This window comes from Antedon mediterranea, chromosome 11, assembly GCF_964355755.1.
Source record: "Antedon mediterranea chromosome 11, ecAntMedi1.1, whole genome shotgun sequence".
NCBI classification, from domain to species: Eukaryota; Metazoa; Echinodermata; class Crinoidea; order Comatulida; family Antedonidae; genus Antedon; species Antedon mediterranea.
Window position 1 is genome coordinate 19,896,006 of NC_092680.1, and position 23,780 is coordinate 19,919,785.

At 31.1% G+C, this 23,780-nt stretch overlaps 1 protein-coding gene across 2 annotated transcripts in view; it reads right to left on the reverse strand.

The window, feature by feature from the left end:
• Nucleotides 1-23,780, reverse strand: part of LOC140062429 (acetylcholine receptor subunit alpha-like 1) — a 43,676-nt gene that overhangs the window by 15,335 nt on the left and 4,561 nt on the right. Inside the window, exon 1 of one of the 2 annotated variants that reach the window (XM_072108643.1) lies at nt 15,581-15,938. The exons of the other annotated variant lie outside the window; for it this stretch is intronic. The gene's annotated coding sequence lies outside the window, so the exon portion shown is untranslated. Of the gene's footprint in view, nt 1-15,580; nt 15,939-23,780 lie in introns of those variants that run through there. 2 annotated transcript variants of the gene reach the window in all.

Sequence of the window (23,780 nt, forward strand, 5' to 3'; positions counted from 1 at the left end):
GAGGTCAAACGGCGAAGTATAGAAAGATAGGTTTGGTAATATCCATGATATTCTGCAATCATTATAACTTTTTCTTGTTTTTAAATTTTTAATGATTTTTGAACTGTGTATTGTTTTTTAATTTATTGTAGATAATTTCTTCTTCTTATGTTCTTCTTTGGCCCCAGACATTTTCATTTTATGGTGACTCTGTTGCTTTTGGGGTCCCAGGACATGATGTCGAATAAATAAATGAAATGAAATGAAGCTAAATCATAACTAAAAGTAGGCCTACAAAATGTATTATTATATATTATTAATTTGTGTAAATTGGTTTAATCAAAATTGTTATGTTTATTTTCCATCAGGAGTGTAGAGGAAAAGCAAAAGCAATGTATTGCCATCTTAAAGTGCTTAACAAGCGATACAAACAAAACAGTAACTGATGTAACAATATAAATAGAAAAAAATATAAGCCTCTTTCACTATTTTGTTTCATCATTATTATTATTATAATTGCTGATTCTGTTTCTTTTTTTTTCTCTTTTGTGGCGCAAACACCACTTTTATTCACATTCATATTATCTCATATTGCATAAAATCGTATTATTTAACTTGTAAATGTCGTTACAGTTCATAAGTAACATTTTTACATAATGAATTCTGTATTACTCCTTTTTTCATTAATTTTCTTATATTTTGTTATACACTTGACAGGATCATCATTATCATCTATCCCGTTTTAAAATAGTTCACACATTTTCATTTGTTTGTTTTCATTTTACAACCCGGATTATACAATATATTTATATACATGATAAAAAAAACAATAATAGCTCAGTACCACCAGTAACCCGTATCACTGTAATTCTTTTTCAGTTAATCGTATCAAATTAGAAATTATATTATCATAATCTTATTTCTTAAAGCTACCCATTTTTCTATACTTGTTTCTTTATTGTTATATGTTTCACATTCAATGTTATATAACATATTGCTTTTAAATGAATTCCATAAAGATTTACCCACTGGCTTATTTAGTGCAGATAACATTTTTATTCTATAAATAGTAAATGCTGCAAAAGTGTAAATATAATCTATTAGCTTATCTCCCGTTCCTAGTATTAATTGTTTAAATGATATATTATTGTGATTTAAACTTACAAAGATACTAAGCATTTTCCTCCAATATTTCTGAATAAATCTACAACTAAAAAACAAATGATTTTCATTTTCAATTTCTCCACATTTGTCACACGTTTGTGTTTCCTTAACTTTCCACTGATACAGCCGTTTGTTGGTAGGCAGTATTCTATGTAACATCTTATAATTGAATTGTGCTAGTTTCTTATCTTTCATTTTACATACTTTCCGTAACCAAGAAGTTTTCCAATCAATGTTGTTATCATTGAAGTACTCTTCCCATTTTAGTTGTGACATTGGAATAATGAAATATTCTTTCACAAACCATGAGTATATTAGTTTGGTAGTATTATTCTCATACTTGGTCCCAACTAATTCATCATTATCATCACAATTGAAAATATCTACCTCCTTAATAATACGTTTCCATTGAATTGGTATTGCCTTAATAATGCATAAATACTCATTTAACCAGTTTGTTTTACATTGTAGTTTCACCAGTATTTCGTTTGATGTTAAAAAAGTGTTCTTATTAACAATGTCTTTAATACTGATAATGCCACTGTCAATCCAATGCTTGTAGAAAAGCGATTTTTTTTTATAGTTTAACGTAGTGGTTTCCCCACAGTTGCTCATTCATTATATCGTTATAAGTTTCAGGTTTTTTTTTAGAGATTCTGTTATAATTTAGGTAGGCTTTTATCATATTTTTGTAAAACAGTGGAATTTTATCAGAATTAACATCAATAATGTTATAACATGACATATTAAGTAAAACATTAACATCACATATTTTTTTAATATAATACATTGGAATATTTTTCCATTTAGCACCATCATCATTCATAATTCTTTTTAACCAGCCACACATGAGTGCGTTAACATGAAGAGTAAAATCAGGCATTTTAATGCTGATTCTGTTTCTAAAAAAAGTTAGAAATTTATTTTTAAAACTATTAGTAATTTAATAAGTAATATGAATATATTATTAAATATTTATTTTTATTTTTAACCCATTCAAAAATTGGCAACTGGGCTAAAAATGTTTGGAATAGCAATTTATCGTATTTGCTGCTCCTTCACGAGGGAAAACAACTCTAAGTAGTCTCTAAATTTGAAGGCGCCTTTAATCTTAAGCCTAGGCTAATACAACGGGCTGTGGACAAATGGGAAAACGCAATTACAAGCACTTTATTTTCGATTTAAGAAAACACATTTCAGCATCATATTAACCAAATGTCTATAGCATAAATCTAGAAAAACACGATTCTCTCGCCCTATATCCCTATTTTCTTAATACACTATACTATTCCAAAGGCCTATACTTGCGTCTGTGTACATTTGTTATACGAGACATATTTATTAAGACGATATGAATATCTTAAGAAACATTATATTTGTTGAAGGTCGATAAAAATGTTGATATCATACTTAGAATTCAAATATTATAATTTATTACCATTATTATCAAAAGTGTCTTTATAATTTACTTCGGTTGGTAACCCCCATCCCCATGGCGATTATTGTGTTGTTTAATTTATCTAGATCCATACATTGCACATTTATTATTGTGTTTTATTACCTATTCTCCAGAAAATTCATTTCTTTATTATGAGTATTTCTTTATTACAAGCATTTGTTTTTGATTAAATATTATACGATGTTATATATTGTTACTCATTATTAATATTATATCCAAAGCACTAACAAAATGTGAAAATAAATATGAAAATATTGTATTATTTTTTAATAGAGGTGACTCACAAGATAAACCAGAACAACAGACACTCAGAGAGCAACCAACTACAATATGCTTACTAAAAAAAAGGAATAAATAAATAACATAAATATTTAGCTGTGTTATAAGAAATAAATTGGTAGCAAGGCACATGTGACGCCTGTATCATAGGCCATAGCTTGACACAACCTTCGAATCGAATTATGGCGGCTAACCGTAACAAACATAGGAAGTAAAAAACACGAAGCAGTCAGTTCCTTTTATCGTTACAAAAATGCATAGTTAATTTTCAACAATTAGACGGTCAGTAAAGAGTAGATGAGTAGTACATACTGGAGAATCGTAAAATTAATGAGTACACATAAAGCTACATATATTAAAAGTATATGTATGGCGACTAGATTTATCATAATGAAAACTGCCCACTAGAAATCGGATACACACTTTCATGTATACATGATAATATATAAAAAAAATATGTGATATGTTTTTCTTTGACCTTTTCTATAAATCACAAAAATTTTCGGAAATTTAAATTATCTTTATAAATTAGGGCAATATATATGAACACAGTTAAAAAAAATATTAAGACAAAATGTATTCGTATTTACTTAGTGTTTAGCTCAACTATTATTTATACTGGTCATAGAAATAATATAATAAACATTTATATCACCAGTGCTTAAAGCTTGGTTCCCACTAGAACGTAACGCAAGGACGTAAACGCAACGCAAGCGTTTTAACCAATGACAAGCGAAGTTATAGACAGTTAGCAATCACAAGCGAATAAGCCATCGCTTGTGATTGGTCAATTCACTTGCGTTGCGTTACGTCCTTGTGTTGCGTCGCTAGTGGGAACCACTCTTTAGGGCTATAACACTAAGAGTCTTAAAATGCATGTTTTAATTGTTATTTTACCTTTTAAACTAACGTCCAGTTTTCGCGGTTCTTTTAAACTGAAATTGGACCACGTGTAAAAGAAACTGTACTGCCAACAATCGAAACATAGATCAAAACGCGATGAGATACGTACAGTAGTTAACGTTTTATTTTTTACGACGCGTCGCGCGATTACGCAGCTATGCTATTGATTTCAACAATCATTATACGCATGCTCAAATGTTTCTGAGCGTGCGCAGAAGTAAATAGAAGCATGGTCTAGTGGTCCGCCATGAAAATGATTGATCCATAGTTATTAGCAACCTATTTGATTACTTTGGCTTTAAATTATTACAGTTTTTTCAGGTAAATATTTTTTTTTCGATCAAATTTTGGTCAAAGTGGATAACTATTATGTGGCATTAAAATGGCATATTCAACGTTTTAAGAATTATTTTTTCAGGGGAACAATACATCTTTAAGGGTAGAATAAGGACATTATGTTTCTATATCATTTTGTATCATACTATCATACCTTGTTGTTGTACTGTTTCGGATGACATGTTGTCTATGATTTAACAGTACTGTAGTAAAATGACACTAGTATTTATATATATTTTATTGAATAAGTTCTGACTGACTGAAGGAATGATTTACGACAGTTAGTTTTATGTACGGGCGTATAACAAAATCATTGACATTCGGTAGCTGATGGACACCCATGATTGAAATGACAACGTTTGTAATATTGATTTAATGAACTAACATGTTTGACAAGTTATTGTTTATCATATTTGTTCATCAATTGCACTATAGGGTGGTACCCGCAATACAAATCAATGGTACATTGCACAGCCGGCTCTGACAGCAGCTCATATGAACGTGACCTGATTTTCATTCGAACAACCACAAAAAAAAACCACACTGCTTATTGATTAAGGATCATTAGAAAGAGCAAGTATTTCTACCGATTGCTTGTTAACTGCAAACGTGCCGGAAACTAGACAAATTTACATCTAACGTTCAAACAAAATGTTAACATACTTTAGTGTACGATAAAAATGCTAGGCGGTAATGAATGCGAGTTGCAAATTACATTCATATAACTTATAAAAGTTGGTTGGTCTTTCTTACTACTTCACTTGGATTAAATTAGTTAAATGAATGACGGATGCCAAGATACACAAGTTGAATTATTTTCATTACATTCTCGTTATTTATTATATTACAGCAATTTTAAGTATCAAAGAACACGTATTTTCTAAGTGCAGTAAATAAAGAATAATATATGATCCTTTTTGGACTAGCGTTTCATTAATGAGTGAGTGAGAAAAAAAAAGACAAAACATGACAGAGACCAAACACGTTATGTCATATCAAAAGATATCAAGATAGATAATGAACCCTCAGTAGGCTTAACAATGTACGCATTGTAAACACCATCGTAGACAGCAAATACTAAATTAAGATTAAAATTTCAAATCTCTGGACGTGAATCTATCCTAAGACCTATTTAACAGAGTGTGACTTTCTACAGCTGGGCGCTTAAGCAAGGCAGAATAATGGAAAGTAAAAGGAAAATTTCGTTCATAAAGCTGAACAGACGTGTGGAATGAAAATGAAACAAATCTATAAAGTACTATAGAGAGATTTTATTTAATTGTTAAGGTTTGGAGAAAAAAAGAATCTTTAAGTCCCATATTTCAGAAAGCTTAATTGCAGAAACAACTACGCACTAACTGTGTGATGTTTAATTGATGTTTCCCTATAAATAAAACGTTGCTGCAACCACATTAATACAATCTCATGTAGGCCTACCCATTGTAGGGTGTAAACTGTAAGCCTACCCATTGTAGGGTGTAAACTGTATGTAAATCATGGGAAGGGGCTTGAAATCTGTAGTTTAATTAAAGTAGTTTAATTAAAACGCATTATTAAGCTGACTGAAGTAATTAATTAAAATTTTTTCGATTGAGATGGCAATCTTGTTACAAGCTATCAAAACACTCATTCTGAAGACAACCCATTACAACGTTGTGATTTCAGTAAATGAAGCATTGGCACATAACATAATGTTAAATACTACATCGATGTACGACTCATTTTCATATTGATTGTGACTATAAAATAAGCCGTTGAGGCCTAACATACGTCAGTTTGTGATAATGGTAACACCTTAATGGAGACTGTAATCTGTAAAAATGGTCATCTTTAACCTGATCGCATTCAACCATAAATCGCATGGATATGTATTTTTACTACAGTACATCAATAATATATTATTTCGAAGAATTAGTCATTAAAAAAATACTGCAGTATTTGATTCCTTGGCACAGTGTGACACTGCCAAACATTAGTTCGGATATCGTTACAGTTTCAGTATATCGATACACTGTAATGCGTTGATTAACGCCTCTGATCTGAACCTCACTCTCATAATACACTCTCTCCAAGAACATATTACTAACATAAATAAATCGTAAAAAAAAGGTAAAATCATCGAATCAGATAAAGCGTGATAATATCTCGCTGTAGTCTGTATAAATCATCTGGACTAGCTTGTTGGAATAACGCTGTTAGTTTAAGTAAAGCTAGATGAAGCCCGCTCCCTAACGTCAACATTAGCCCTATGTTTAGTACTAGTTATACTATTGCTAACAATTTATATAACCTACATTCGTTTTTTCTGATTTTACACAGACAACCTGTATATTAATGTTCTACATTTTCGTTGAACCCTAAGATCGGTGCGCACAAGGCAACGGCTAGCCGTTGGTCAACTCTCACTTACATTGTGCTTAAGCCGCGTAAGTAGCAGCTGGGATGATCCATCGCGTACTTATCGCGGCGCGCTTACGTTGCGTTGTGTCCAAATGGGAATCAAGATTTAATACTATTTATAGGTCTATCTATCATATAATAAGCGTTATTTTATGACTGTCAATTAAAACATTTATTGATTTCCTGAACTAGATTTCGGAATTAATTTGGCCATTTTAAGTGACAAAATGGTTGTAAATACGAGAAACTATCCAGTCTATTCTGAAACAATCGTGTTGTTTAGTACTATTTACAGTGAATTGTTTCAGCCATATATAATTAGGCAAACAGTTTATTGACTTAATTAAAAGTGACTATAGTATTACTTTTTGGGATCGTCTCTTGTCGTCTAAATACCATTATAGAATGTTTCAAATGTTTGGTTTATAGAGACTATGCTACAAGATGTATGTAAACTGTATAGTATAATTTTTTAAGTGAAATATGTGACCGAATATATAGTACACTCCATTTGTTTAACAAATAGTCTGTTATTAAATTATTCTTAATACCCTGTCTCTGTCACAAAAAAGTCCGTTATTAAATTATCCCTAACACCCTGTCTCTTTCGGGTTCTGATTGATCATACATTAGCGCATTTTAGTTGTCAGTACTCATCCAATTTGTGGTATAGAGTTACTTTTTATTCTCATAATTTGTCTACAGGATAACTTATTATTAGAGAGTCCCATTTAAATTATGGTGAAATGAATCGCAGGCAGTTTGACTCCAAGATACATTCATTACAAATAGCATGTGACCACTTTGATATCACTGGAAAGCGCCACCAACGGTTAACAAAGCACGCCCTCTATAACATGAAATCATTGCAACTTCACGCCATGCCATTAAAAAAAAAATTAAACATATTTATATAGGATAAAAACATACCAGGTATAGATATTGCACAATTTAAGTTTAAGATTAAATTAAATGCACATTTTTGGATATAAAAGAATGTGTTTCATAACCAATAAAGAATATTCAAATTTGAATCAAATTGGCCTACTCATTATGCTGCACAGTATGGTATTCCAACTGTTGTTCAAAAAAGTTTCAAAATAACTGCCGTGGATATGTTGCCGATCAATAATTACCTATTATGATAGCCATTCATTTTTCAGAACTAATACATTTATCAGGTTGAAGAGTCCAAGCAATTTATAAGCGTTACTTATTAAATCGTAATTTGCGTTTGAGTGATTCACACAAGTAGGGATACAAGCCGTACAAACTTAATTACGACTGACTGATTATTGAACATGACATCGGGTCACAATATTGTATGACAGTTATAAACTGATGTTAATACGTCATATTGTTACAGACATTGTGCATTACATATACAATAGTAATATTAAGTAGGCCTATTTTATTATATTTCATGTCAGGGCGTCTAAACTTTATCATGGTCATAACATACAGAGGTCATATGGAGTGTTAGAAATGTCAAATATCATAGTAACAAATATTGTATTATTTAGTTACTTCAGATATTTCATGCCTTCACCAGATTATAATATTGATCATCTATGATGATAAGATAGATCGAAACATCGAATTCTTATTATAAATTGTGTTAATCTGTATCTATTTACCCTTGCTTGTCATACTGAATATTTTGCAGATAAAATAATTTTATATATTTCTTATATGTCTTGAATAATGTGTTAAACAATATTTCAGCTTGAAATTATTATACCAAAAGGAAACATATTTGTGACATAATATATGCATATACTCCACAGCCATGCTTAACATATTATTTTGTTGTTGCTATCCATAACAAAAAATTAACCTTGGAACATGTTTGTTCATATTGATTGTCAGGCTGGAACGCACAAATTATATTGGTCATTTAGATAAACAGAATCAAGAGTTGCATTGTTTTCAGACCTGGTTTTTCTTTCACACTGTACGAGTTTTGATTAAAAATTAGTATTCTATTGTGGTTATGTATTAAATGTGAAGTACCGTAGACGAAGGAGACTTTATACAATATATAAACTATTTTTTCTCTTCCTCTGGAACTCAGCTTGCTAATAAACTGTGGCACAATCAATTGTTATACAATAAAAATCATTCAGAGAAAACGTAATTTAGCATAGGCCTACGACTCTCACAAAATGAGCATTAGATATAACCAAATAATTAATGATTTCACATTTGTTATGTACTACCATTGTATGACCATGTGCATTACCATCATCAGCATAATTGAGACAGACCATTCAATACATGTTATAATAACTAATAGAAATACTAGACATATTTACTGAAATAATAACTGCAAGGGTGGCATAATCATAATTAAAATACAACCATTTTAAAGCCTCAGATTCCTCAGCGATGAAGGTTATGCTCTATAAAATATTATGAAGAGACACCTGGTGAAAATGGACAGTTAGGTAAAACAGCCATCAAGGTAAAGTAAAACACCTGTCTAAAGTACACATAGGTATAGGAATACACTTGTAATACTGAGTGAGTTTGAAAGAAGATAAAACCCCCCAGTGTGCCGTTACTGATAATGGTAAACGCAAACGTAGGATATTGCCCCGTCTTTTTCATTTGCATGTACAACATTCCACAAAAACATATGTTTCAAACAACCAGGTAAGCTTAAGATTAAAAAAAAAATTTCCTTCAAAACATGTAATGACGTGTCCAGACAGAAATGTCAACTTCAACCCAAATGCTTTATAATTTGTAGAAAACATCAAACAAATAAAAGAAATGCTATGGAAAAGATACTTAATAATAAGTATCTTGAAGATTTGTTTTTGTTAGGAGTAGGTTCTGAGATCCAAATACCACACTCCAATACCAATTTAAAACTTAAATAAGAGAAAATACAAAATTATTATCTAACAGACTTTGGAGAAAATTCGAAAGAAAGTACTACAGAATGTGAGTGTCTGAAGCTAGTTTAGAAACTCTAAAATCTACTCTGATGAAAATATGGAAGTACACGAATACACGAATACACGAATACACGAATACACGAATACACGACAATAATAAACAACAATACAATGCCGGGACTACGAAGCAATGTATATGTAAAACTAAACGGACTGAGTGTATTGAATATATATTGTTAAAAGGGATACTTTTCAATGTAGAATATTAGCATCTACCATCAAACGACGCCGCTAATTCAATTTCAACTATTTCACAAGAACATTCTAAACATAAGTGACAACCGTTGACTGATTTGGAATTTCTAATTCTGTTCACATACATTTAAGATATATTTTGTGTTTTTCGATGACGTTCTTTGAAAATTGTTATTTAGTTTTCATCAAATTAACAGTATTAAAGACGTTGAGGTGTTTGAAGAATTCACGAAAATATTGAATTCTGTCTTTAAAGTTTATAGTTGATAACGAGGCTACACTTGATGACAAATCAAATGATAAAAACTCACGTAGGCCTCTACATAATTTTAAAAATTAATATGGACTTAAATTCTAATTTGGGATCATTTTTCACATTCTAAACCCCTTTCCATCACGGATAGGAAGAAAGTATTTCTGTATATCTTCTCATGTATGTATTATGTATATTGCAACCCTGTCAACAAATGTTCACATCGTAAATAATAACCCAACCGATGTTTTACATATATTTAGGAAAAGAAAATTTAACCGATTCAAACCTCGTAGATCAGTGATGACCACAAGATTGTTTAAATAAAGGCACAGAGAAGACAGCCCGGGTTACAGCTTGAGAAAGAATCGATTTTTTGGGGACCACTAATGTAAAGAAAAGTTGCCTGAACTGATTTATTTTTGGACCACAAATGTGAAGAAATGTTGCCCAAATGTAGGTCTACACGGAATACCTCTTAACATAACGAAAAGTGAGAAAAAAATACTTGAACTCATATTCGTAGATGCCATTGATTACCTTATTAATTATCTTATTATTGGTTACTTGATTGTATATTACTTTATTATTGGTTATTATTTGTTATTTTAGTCAAGGATTATAATTCCAAACGATTGATAGAATCTTAATCTTTTGTTTTGGGCACTTGCTAAGGAAAGCTTTGTAACCTAGAAACAAATCACATCGGGATGTTATTATAATGGAAACATTGATAGCGAAAATTAGATGATACAAAATAGGAATTAACTACATGTTTTATAACCTTTTACTAAAATAACACTGAAACGTTACAATACGAAGATTGCAGTTAATTCCGCGCCTTGAAAGGGCAAATTCAGCGTGCAATGATCCGTAAACTACTAAAAGAAAACCACCACTATGGGAACTATTTAGAATCAAGCGTAACAAAAAGTAGTGGTTAAAGGGTTTAAGTATGATTAACCAACGATAAAATATGTGTACACAGAGAGGGAACACTCGGGTTGTCTTGGATGGAATGCCTCTCAAGGGTGACATGTAGATGCAGGATTTCAATGATCTTATGTCGCTTTAATGTAAAAATATGCAAATAATCTCTAGCCAACCGTTAATGTGCGGAGAATGGATAAAATATAAAACGTATACATAGATGTACAGTGGGGTGTCTTCAACCTGAATATACAATGTCATCTGGTCTATTTATTCAGCTTCAAATTCAGCTTATATACGTGTAAATACTAAATGAATTGGCTTACAAAACCAACAATTGATAAGCTTTCATACATAATGTGAAACAAATAATAATTTGGTAGTAATAATATAAATGTCAAAATTTAGTACGGTACCGTAAACATTAAAACAAGTAAACATTTATTTCGTCTGTTCATCAGAACAGACATTTTTACATAACACATAGGTTTACATAAAAAAATATAATTATTAACATAACATATGTTTTTACATACCACATACTATTTTTACATAACAAAATGTAACAGTTTTAAGGAATACAGAATACAACTATATTTTACAACATGATTATAATCAAATACAAACCAAACAAACCGTTAAATTAAAAAAATTATTTATGTATTTATTTTTTATTAATATGGATTTGTAATGTTAACTAACATAAAAATTTGTTGTTGTTAAGATGATAGTTTTTGTTATTGTTAGACGAAGATGCTACATTATTATGTAGCATTTTCGAATAAATAAGGAAAACATTTCGTTTTAAAAGTATGTTTGAAATGCTTGAGAACGTAGACAATTTCCGTAAAATCTAAAATTACAATCTAAATCAGTAGAGAAATTATCCTCTTCCTATTCAGTAAGAAAATGAGTTTGCTAGGCTTAATTATATTACATTATACAATAACATTGTTACATTACTGGTGATTATATTAATGTCATAGATCGACGATTATACAAGAAAAGACCAGGTCAGAAATTAATAGACCTATTCCCATAATCAAAATCTTTTCTAACTATATTACTGAAACTACAACCTTTCTATTTCTCTATATTTCTCTCCTTTTAATTTGCGTTTAAAATTGGCTCATTCTTTATATTTTTATTATTTAATTTCTTTTTGTTTCTTAAATTAATTTATTATACAAGTTATCTTGTGTTAGAAATGATCATTAGCATAATTAAGTAACTGAAGTGTATTGTTTAACTAAGACAATGTTGGTCTTTCTCCTAATAGCATTTATACCCTCATTAGAAAAATGCGTTCTATCACTCCATGAACTAAAATCACGACGTCACTATAAGTAAACTCATCGTGTTCAATAATTTGCAATATTATATCATACGACGTACTAACAATGTGTGCTCACCAATCTCGACATAAATAGATATTGATCCACTATTATTTATTTTGGGGCATACGAGTAAGCCAGCTGTATCTTGAACGCGTTACGTTTGTGTTGCATAAATCTACAAAGTATAACACAATTATTAAGCGTATAATAACTGACGTGGATGTTTTTTTTACATATGAAACTAATTTGTATGAACAAATCTTCTGAACATTGTTCAGAAATGTATATTTATTAAGTATCTACTTAATTATATTGTTACTATAATTAAGTTTTAATTTATTGCTCCAACAACCGTTTTAAATTTCTTGTATTTTGGCAAAATGCTCAAAACATTTTCAAAGAATATTTCCTGCTCTGTATATATTGTATATTTGTTTGCACGATGACATCCTAGATATATACCAAAAGACAATGCCTATAGATTTTAAAATATTTTTTTTTATCACAAAATCTTTTTTAAATCTCGAGTTATCTGTATCTTTAACACAGGCCAAAATATTAGATAGCACGCCCTCTGTAGCTTTATGAATTTTGAAAGATATTTTGTTCAGTCTCTTTGAGCGCTTAGTTTATTTATTTGGGTATAAAACAAAATACAGCTAAAGGCTAACCGTAATGCATTACAAAAATATAAATGCGTGTAATTCATACGTCATAATATCGATTCGGCCTATGTACGTCGACACGGCTATGGTTTTACTGTTTTATTAACGTTAAATTTGAAACAGAAAAAAAAATGTTCATGGTTGGTCTATCAGAATGTTAAAAACGTAACGTGTAAAATATTTCATATTGAATCGAATTTGAGCAGACAAATAGATCGCGAAGTAAACGGGAGGAAAATGTCTTTTTCGTAATTTGATTCAAACTGACCAAGTTAAAAAAAATATCAATCAACCAAAGACACAAGAAAATGATTGATACGTTTGTTCTTTTTATTGTGGCTCCTATTAAGAACTCACGTACATTGATTCTGGACAATATTTTAGTATAATAATGTTTGTAAAAAGCATAATAAATCATTTTGAAACAGGCTGGAATGTGGCTTGTACATTTTATGTGCTACTTTTCTCCCCAAAACATTGTGATTTATTTATAAACTGCATACTATAGCAGTGATTACATTAAGATCGGTTGAGGAATGGTGTAGCCGACTTCTATAACAGTCCACCTTTTCACGGGGAAGACTATTGGCTCTTCAGTCAAAAGTGTGTTCTAGTTATGAGCAAAAATGAAACAAAAATAATTAACAGAGTCAAAGAAGCAGATAAATGATGGGGTGTATGTATCCACAAAAAGTACAGCTTATAATGGACAAACAATCCAGACAATTGGAGTGTAAAAAAATGGGCAAATTGTTGACACAGTAAACACCCTGAGCGCGCACCGGTCAAGATTATTTGTCGCATCTTAATAAAAAATGGAGCATATCAATGGTTTTACTTTGTAGTTCATTAGATAATATGCCGTTGCTAATGACAGGTATCGTCACCCGACATCAAACTTTTTTGTAATCACAAAATCATCATTTAATAAATGGTATGAAACAATATTTTTAAACAGATTTATTGGAAAAAATTTAGAAAGATTAAGTAAGTAATTCTGTGTTTTTTTAAACTAAATAAAATATACATATATTAACATTTAAAAAAAGTTAGAATTTTGTTCCAAATAGATCTCGAAAAATAATTAATCTACTAAAATATCCTGCTGTTTATGTATGCTTTATTTAAAAAATAAATAATGCCATATTTTTTATAATTCTGACCGAAATTGGTTTTCTCCTCAGAAAAAAATATAATTATGATTTGATTTATTATTAAAGCAAAAAGGAAAAATGATAATTTGCCAGGATAAAACATGTATTGCTGCAGTTGATTGGAAGATGAATTGTGGTGTCCCTTAGGAATCACTCAATTGATGAAGAAAACCGATCCATCACAAAAAAAAAAGAAATGTAAATATTATAAATTGGAAATAAAGGTAGCCGATCTCAGTAATGTATAAAAATGTGCATCAATAAGACCATTGCCTAACATTTCTTAACCCAATATTTCATGATACAGGCATCACATGTGATACACATTAGATACTGTATTATGGAATGTGCCTATGATACTGGACGAATAGTGTTTATATGTGAATATATAGAACTAAGAATCGGGTGGATAAAATCGTTCAACCGTTTTCGCCCAATGTGTATCACTGGGTATGCTATGTGTCCCTTAACTCAGAATTCAATTCAATCAAAACAATACAGATTAGCATACGCGTGCGTTGTCTTGGCTGTGACGTTTTTATCACTAGCTATTAAATCTGTCATCTTCACATCAGGTGCTTATCTATTTTATAATTACATGACCCGTATTGGCAAAATAATAATCGAAATTACCCAAATCAGCAATTTTAATATTTAAGTCTAATATTACAATATCAGTAATAATTATAATATTATGATAAAATAATAATAGTATATGAATGACAGTGTAACGCCGTGATTATTATTGTATTAATGCAATAATACGGTATGGCTGTAAATATTAATAATACCAAAAAAGTGTAACAAAGTCAAAACAATTCAAAAGCTATTTTTTTATTAATTTTGATAAAAATCGTAAAATGTTAATTTATATAAGTATCATAAGAATGATAATAGTATATTATTCATATTCATTAACATTATTATCATGATTAAATAATGTTTGATTATACACAAAGCATATTGATGAACACTGATTATTCAAGAAAATTACATTCGCACTGGTGGGTTGTTATGATTGCGATATTCGGACACATGGGCTTTATGTTATGTTCACTAATTTGATAACGATATTATTATGAGATACATTTAGCAGGTGTCATGAGATGGATCTAAATTCGCTTAACTAATTATGGAAATTTAATAAAGCATGAAAATTAAAATAATGAAAGTATATATGGGGTAAATAAATTGCACAGCTGTGAGGACCAAAGCTAAGATTTGTCAATGTTGGTAGGCCTATAATAATAGAGTTCTGACGATTTACAGAAAACGTTATATAAAGGCTGGTGACAGACGGATTCTTTGCTCAAAGGCATTGCAATTGATTAAATCACAGAATATTCAATTAATTTACAGCTTAATGAATTAGGCCCAGTCGGCCATGATTGATCGACTTGTATTCACGTTGTGTTAAACAATCATACACCACAAAGTGTCAATTAGATTGTACAAACACAAATTCCTTTTATATATTTTTAAAATTCAAATTAATTAACGTTAATTATTTGTAAAATGTTGACGGAACGAAGATTATTAAAATACGAATGTTCGATGACTTACCTGTATGAAATAGAACGAATTTACGAATACATTCCTTAGAGATGGGTACACTTGTATGTAAATCAATGTATTTATCACAATTGAGAAATTAAAAATGAGAAGGAAAATCTCTAAAATACGTCACAATAAATCACCTCTACAGATTTACTTCCAAGTTAAATTTTCTTCTGTTATAAAACAATTTTTTTCGTCTTCAATTGATCGAAAAAGTTTAATAACCTTCAGAAAAATGTCCTGTGACTAGATATCCAGTGAGAACTACTTAACTAGCCCCTTCAAGCATGTCTATACAGCAGCTGGGTCGGGCCGACAATAGTGAACGTGCGTAGCCTACACAGCATGAACGGGTTTACGCCACAATCGCATTGGACTTGTAATCGGGTCTCAGACCGATGGCGCATGCCGAGAGCGAGAGAGCTGCAAACGATTGGACGAGACTATTTCTTTTGCAGGTTGGTTCATTTCTACAATAATCAAAATGGAGCAAATGCTCCCCTCCCCTCCCCCCACACCCCAAGAAACAAAACAACAACAAACAAAATGTGTTAATAACTAGGTATATTTATCGCACAAATGAGTGTCCCGGAAAAAATAATGTAAATGTGCATTCATTATAGAGAATATTATTAACGCACTTAACATGTACTATTTCTAACCTTCATATAATAGAAGTTTCTTTTACTTTCAGAACGTGTCCAATGCGAAAAAAATGTTGTATCGAAGTATGAGCATTCACTTGTTCCGTTTCAGAGAACGGAAGCCGACATTTGGTAATGGAAATTCATAGAATGCCGTTTTCTGTTCCGTGAAACGGAGGAAGGGTGAATGTGGTCACCAGATACAGGATTGTGAGGTTATTAATAAATTAATATCATTCTAAACGATATATTTTGGACATCTTGATTTGATTTATTCAATTTCGGCATAACAATTTTGGACAAACCCACAAAAAATATAAAACAGAATGTTATGGATTGCCAAAAGTGAGCATATTGCTATACAATTCACAAGACTTTCTTTTAACAAAAATACATAATTTTAAATATATTAAAGACAATTTAAAATTAAAATTATAGAAAGATCAAAAAGTATCAGAAATGTAAACATTCCTTCTGCATGGTTTGTTTACTTAGTGATATTCTAGGGTTGTACACGAAACAATGATGAGAAATGTATGGTATTATTTACTTATTGATTACCTAATCATCTTTTTTAAATCTCACGGAAGGAGTGGGGATTTATTGATGAGGAGAAGCAAATAGCTAGAAGGATTTATAGCGGAGCAGAGAAAGCAATGGACGATGATAATTCAACATTGTGGTAGAGGGAAGATATGATGGGAAAACAAGAAGAAGGAAAATGATTGCTTATTTGGCAGAAAGATTAAAATAAATAAAATACATTTTCCCAACTAATTATGGAGGAATGGAGACTGTTATAAACCTGCCAAATGGCAGATGACAAAAGATTTATTTATTTGGAATGTTGGTCTGTTTTTGCTAGGAATACTCAATTAATGATGATTAAACTTCATTCACAATCTAAAACATACCTACGAAGCCTAATTATTAAAATATTATTAGGATAAACAATATATCAATAGAATTATACCACGTATATATTAGAATGAACACAGCCGTGTATAACTCAATTTCGATTGATACATTAAGCTCTGTCTACACTATCAATCTAGTTTGACAAAAAAATATGTGATGTGCCCAAATATGATAGATATACCCAAATATGGTAGTGATATTACATCATCATGGTCATATATCGGCACATCACACATAGAGTTTGATAGTGTAGACAGATGTTAACTCCTTTTAATGGTTAATTGTAAATTCCGACGACAATTGTTTTTCCACGGTGTTGTATTGATATTTAAAAAAACCTAGACTCAAACTTAATAATAGAGAGACGAGGAGACGAAAACAGAGAGAAAAAAAAAAGATTTATTTTAAAATGTCACAAAAGACAAAAAATAGAAGTGACAATGACAAATTTGCCGGGAAAATGATTTCATTTTTCCTGGAAGCTAGTTGACTCATTTTCTTAGTTCCCATTTTCCATTAAGTTATTATCCTACTTTGGTACTAAAGTTGTCATTATACGAACGATAATTATTATCTACACATATCAAGAATAAGGAACTGATCGCTATCGTATCTAGCGAATCACCGATCCATTGTTGACGAATCCAGTTCTTTATAGTAGATATCTTATGCTAATAATTATAAACACATTAAATCGAATTGAACACACCGTCGTCCGCACACGGTGTTAATGGAATTTGAAAACGCCATAACAATCACATCGTATTGTATTTAATTGTATGTAATTGTATTTAATTTTTTCTTGATTTTATTTTTGTAATACTTGTAATTTGATATGTTACAATACATATCTCTGTTAGAACTTCGTTACCCATCTCGCCAGGAAAATTTACGAAAGCGTAGATTCAGGATATCGAAATAATTTGACATTATATGATGATTGATTGTTCAAATTGTATACGAATAATGAAGTGCCATGTAGAATGTATCCGATGACAGTTAAAATTGTTTATTAGAAAACCTCAGTGTCAGACGCATTTATACAGTTCGATTGTCAAATTAATATACAAAATAAAAATGATTAATTATCGCTAATGGTTTAAATTATTGGTGGCGCTGTATCAATTGTTTTTAGAGTTCTACTCTACATAATTTTATCTGACTGCATTTTCAAAAATAAAAATGGCATAACCACATCATAAAAAAAATCATAATTGACATGATAAGTTTTTGCTTGAACTTTGTGTCAACTTTCGTACCAATATTTGGTGATAATCATCGGTATTAAACCAATATTATTGTATTCCAATGTAACTTACATTACAGGCTTATAAATAAATAATAATTGTATATAATATGGTTTGTTTTGGTTATTTTACATTACGGTGCATCGCTCGCGCTTTTGTATCATGTGGAGTACATAATAATGTGATTTATGATATAAAAATCATTTTATTGCTTTTGCATTATGACATATTTCAGTAGCGCTAAAGTTGATTAAAATCATATTTCGCCCTGGTGAGATGATTTTCTTTATCGAGATATAGGTCGTATCAATCAAACACTGTCAAATATTGCGTATCGCGTGTTCGTCACACATCGATACTTTTCTCGGCTTATACCAACCGACAGCTGGCCAATAATACGCTCAGTTTAATGGTGTTGGGACATTAGGTATAGAATCGAATTAAGTCCTACCCGTTTCCAAGGCAGCTTACGAGATTAAATCACCTAATTTAGACCTTAATGATGTGCTTCAGCATATTATGTTCATTTGCGAATAGGATACAGGAGAGACGGTATCAAAATACTATTATCATTTTGATAAATGCAGATAAAATTCATCACAAATTGGAAGCTATGGTAAATTATAATACAATACTTAGATTGCCGCGTCAGGGGTAACTTACTATATTAAAGTTATACATTATAAAAACCCACGAAGAACATATTATTATTATTATTATTACGTATTAATCGTTGTTTCGATAGCTGAAACATTTATAGGCTATGAAATACGGTATGTTTGATTTCCAATTAAATATTTTAATTACTAAAAAAGTTGTTGAATAATTATGCTATTTTATTCATTCATTTTGACCAAACAAATGGATCTAAAAAATTATTTGCCTAAAAAATTTAAAGCAAAATGGTTGTTGAATTTAACCGTTTATTTTGTCTTTTTTTTTAACGGAAGTGATTAACTGATTTAACTTAAATTAAAATACAAAATGGCATATTTAAATTAAGTTTTATTTTCCAGGTTTTTTTAGGAGGGGGGGGGGGTGGTGGGGCTGGTAATACATCTTTAAACTACGTTATTCTGCTTAAAATGTCTTTGACGTTGTTTTCATGTTTTCATTAACTGCATCGTTTTGCATTGAAACATATGTACTTATACATGCTTAACCTTTTTGAGATCTCTCTAAAATTATGTTTAGCATAACTGGTACTTAAACGCCTTGGTTACTTAGAATGTTTCAACCAAGGGTTTGCATATACTCTTGTTGATAGGCCTATACCATTTGATAAAGGTACCAGAGACAAAACATAATCAATCTATAACCATATATCATACACACTATCATCCACGGTCTTCTACGCGTGAAATATTTCATCCATGGACCGACACGCGCAGCTGTCGTGACAAGAACTACGAGTTCCGATTACCTTCCTCCCCGTGACGAGTATTTCAATGATGTGATATATTTGATTTAATTGAAGCCGTGCTTGAATCTAACCATAGACATTTCGCTTCTATTATCATCTAATTGGGCCTGCAGCTCTCTCTCATAGATAAAGTTTTACTGCCAATGTAAGGTATGCTGAACATTTTATATAATGTGTATTCTAGTTCACTACCAACAATAAAAGGCTGGTTTCAAATTTACGAACCGAACAAATATGAATACTTGCTTAAAACTTATCAGATTTTGCACCATTGAATAAAAAAATAAATAAATAGGCCTAATAATGTAAGTTAAAACAACAGAAACAATTAGTATATATGCCGTCTGGTCTTAAAAGTTCGAGGGAGTTTCAAACACAAACACAGAAATGTTCTCATAGTGTCAACACCTCTAACACACTAAAGCAATAGTAATTAACATTCAAATATTTCGTTAAAAATGTTCAAACATTATAGGCACGTCTCGTATTTACCTCGACAGGCCTACGGTGCATGTGGGTCTTAATCGTCCTCATGTCCCCTCGATATTTATTTATGTATTTATTTTTATTATTATTATTATATTATATACTATTTTTATTTATGGGCTGAAAAACAAGATAATATACAAAAATATAAAAAAGGTACTTAGTAAGAAGCAAATGATAAAATATTAAAATGTTCAATCATATTAGGTAATAAATTATAAGCACGCGCAGCAAGACTTTTAGACTCAACAGCTTCGTATTCGCATAACGCGTTGTTGCAACGAACTATCGCTTAAAATGTCAGCATGCACAGAAAGCTGTTTAGACTCAATAGCTTGTAGTCGCGTTAGGCGTCGTGGAAACGAAAGTTCACTAAAACATAATGATCATGCCCAGGAAGACTTTTAGACTCAATAGTATTTTAGTCGCGTGGGGCGTCGTGGAAACGAAAGGTCGCTAAAAAATATGATTTTACAGAAAGACTTTTAGAATCAATAGCTTTGTAGTCGCGTGGCGCGTCAGGGAAACGAAAGGTCGTTATTATTGTTAGAGAGAAGGTAGACTTTTATAGATACAACCATTACTGGGTGTTATATTATCAATAATCTGCCAAAGTTAACTCTGAAATTCGCATTTGGACTGTTTTACGAGTGACAGTGACATATTTATTTGACATCTTATTGCTTGCTATTTCTAATGGCACTAGGAACGAACAAGCATTATCTTGTAAAATATGTTTGGTATTGGAAGTTAAGTACATACATTCTTCTGTAAGCAGACCCAAAGGAACTGATAATATCATGTAATAGTGTGAATGAATTACATTCTAATGTCTTGGGCAACAAAGTGCAGCGTTCATGCCTGGGGTCGGTTACATACATTTCTATAGATAGAGATGTGTTGTAGACTACATAAACTGTGGAGTACCGTCCTGTCAAAATCGTCAATTCATAAAACATTTCTGCTGCAAAATTTCTGTTAAAAATAATAATTTGGTTAATCAAAGAGACGGATCATCAAAACTGTGACTTGTGATTGGGTGAAATTACTTGCGTTGCGTACTGCGTCCGAATAGACCACGTAAAGCTTTATGTGACAAAAAAATGTGATATACACAAATATGGACACGATGATGTCGTATCGCTAACATATTTGGGCATATCACTACCATTATTTGGGCACATTACTACCATATTTGGTAAACTAGTTTGATAGTGTAGATAGAGCTTAATATCAGTGTACCAAGGTAAAATTATGAGACGTTCCTAAAATCAACTCAAGACAGGTATGAGGTGCTGACAAAATTTGGCTGTGCAAATTGCAAATTGTTACCGAAATATGTGAATGTTATTTACTGTTGGTTTAGAATATCATAGGCTTAATTGACACCATGTAGCATTAATTAGCAAGAAAGGTCAACGGACTGTTGGCTTGTTTGTTATTACCTATCATTCTGCCTCTTAATTAGTTGTCTAATTTCACAATTAGCCAGACAAGATAAAGTGCTGGTCATTTTTCAACGGTTATGTTTAAATCAGTCGATTGAAGAGATTTTGATGGGCAAGGGAAAAAAGTAGAATATATTTTAATGTTGATATTATCTTATATTTTATATGATACCCAAATCATTTAGAAGACAAATATTGCAAGAAAATAATATATTACTGTACACTATTTCTTATTTTACATATTTTTAATTTACACCCTGAACACATAAAAATCACTAATGGGAACATAAAAAAAAGGAAATGTTTAAAAATATTGTTATGAATATGTTAAAATGGAATATTGCAATAGAAGTAGGACAAACCCACAAAAGATTCAAGATTCTTTTATTTGTCAACAATTAACAATTGACTTTCTTTTGGCAATTATAGGCCTACATATAAAATGCAACAAAAGCAGCAAACAAATAATAAAAAATAAATGAAATAAATAAATAAAACATAAATGAAGGGATTAGAATAGTGTGCTTAAATTACAATTAATGTTAAAAATGTTAAAAAATGTTCTTAAAACTTTACAATATTTGTAAAATACTACGTATTGTACTATGGAATAAAAAAAAGACTCGGTTAGAAATGAATTATATATTTTGCGAGAAAGATTCGGGGTACATACTATCTAAAACCTGAAAAAGTAGTTGAAAATTAAGACATAGTTATGAACATAGTTGTCCTAAGGAAGTGATTGTGAATAACGGGAATGTTGATAGCACATATTGCTGCAGTGGATTGCAGACAAGATCAGGGATTAGATACTGCTTGACACATTGTCAACAACAACAACATTTTTGGAACAAAAACTAACCACTGCACAAAGAGCTATGGAAAGGCAGATGCTTGGAGTGACAATTAGGGATAAAATCAAAAACACAGTAATAAGGAAATTGACTAAAGTCAAAGATATAATGAACAAAATAAAAGAAGCAAAATGGCGTTGGGCGGGACACCTGGCAAGAAGGGATGACAACAGGTGGACAAAACGTATGACAGAATGGCAACCAAGAACCGGCACAAGAAAAAGGGGAAGGCAGAAACGGCGATGGAGGGACGACATTACAAAGTATGCAGCATCACGTGGGCGAGGACAGCACAGAACAGACGGGATTGGCAGAAGCATGAGGATGGCTACATCCGACAGAGGATGATACAGCTAAACTGACTGATGACACGTTGTCATACTCTTGAAGTACGATGATTTAGTTATAAGTGAAATCAGGACGATAATAGAAATATATTCGGCACTTAAGAAACAAATAACCGTTCAAAATGTATGGTATATAGTAAACTCATATTTGTTAATAGCATTCAAGAAAGACAGAAATTATTCATTTTGTGTATAACTACTGTACACCATTTATTTATAAAGAAAATGCACTGATGAAGGGCTATAGTGATGTCCGAAAGCTCTGACAATTTTTCTGGCGGTTTTTTACTTTATCGTTTTAATTTAGCTTTTTGCTTATTTTATTTTGTATCTTCATTGAGCCACTTATCATTGTCTTTTTTTCAGTAATATGCCTTTGGATTTCAATAAATATATATGTATATGTGTAATTAACATCGTTACTGATTAACAGAAACTAACTGTTATATAAAGAAGATCATCAAATCGACTGAAAAATACCATTCGACATAAGCCTAATTATGTAGACATTATAACTGACTACTTTGGGATTGTATGTATTTATGGGTGCAGTAGTAACGATTTCATTTGTTCTATTATATCATGGGAGGTTTATATCATTTAGAATAAATAATGCCTCCATAATTATGTTTGTGAGATCTGTTAACTGTAATTCTATTGATGACGATATGGTTCTAACCTATTGTATAGTATAAACACAGTAAGCTACCAAATAGTTGGTTTCAACCGTCAATCACTTAAGCTTGGTTCCCACTAGAACGTAACGCAAGGACGTAAACGCAACGCAAGCGTTTTAACCAATGACAAGCGAAGTTATAGACAATTAGCAATCACAAGCG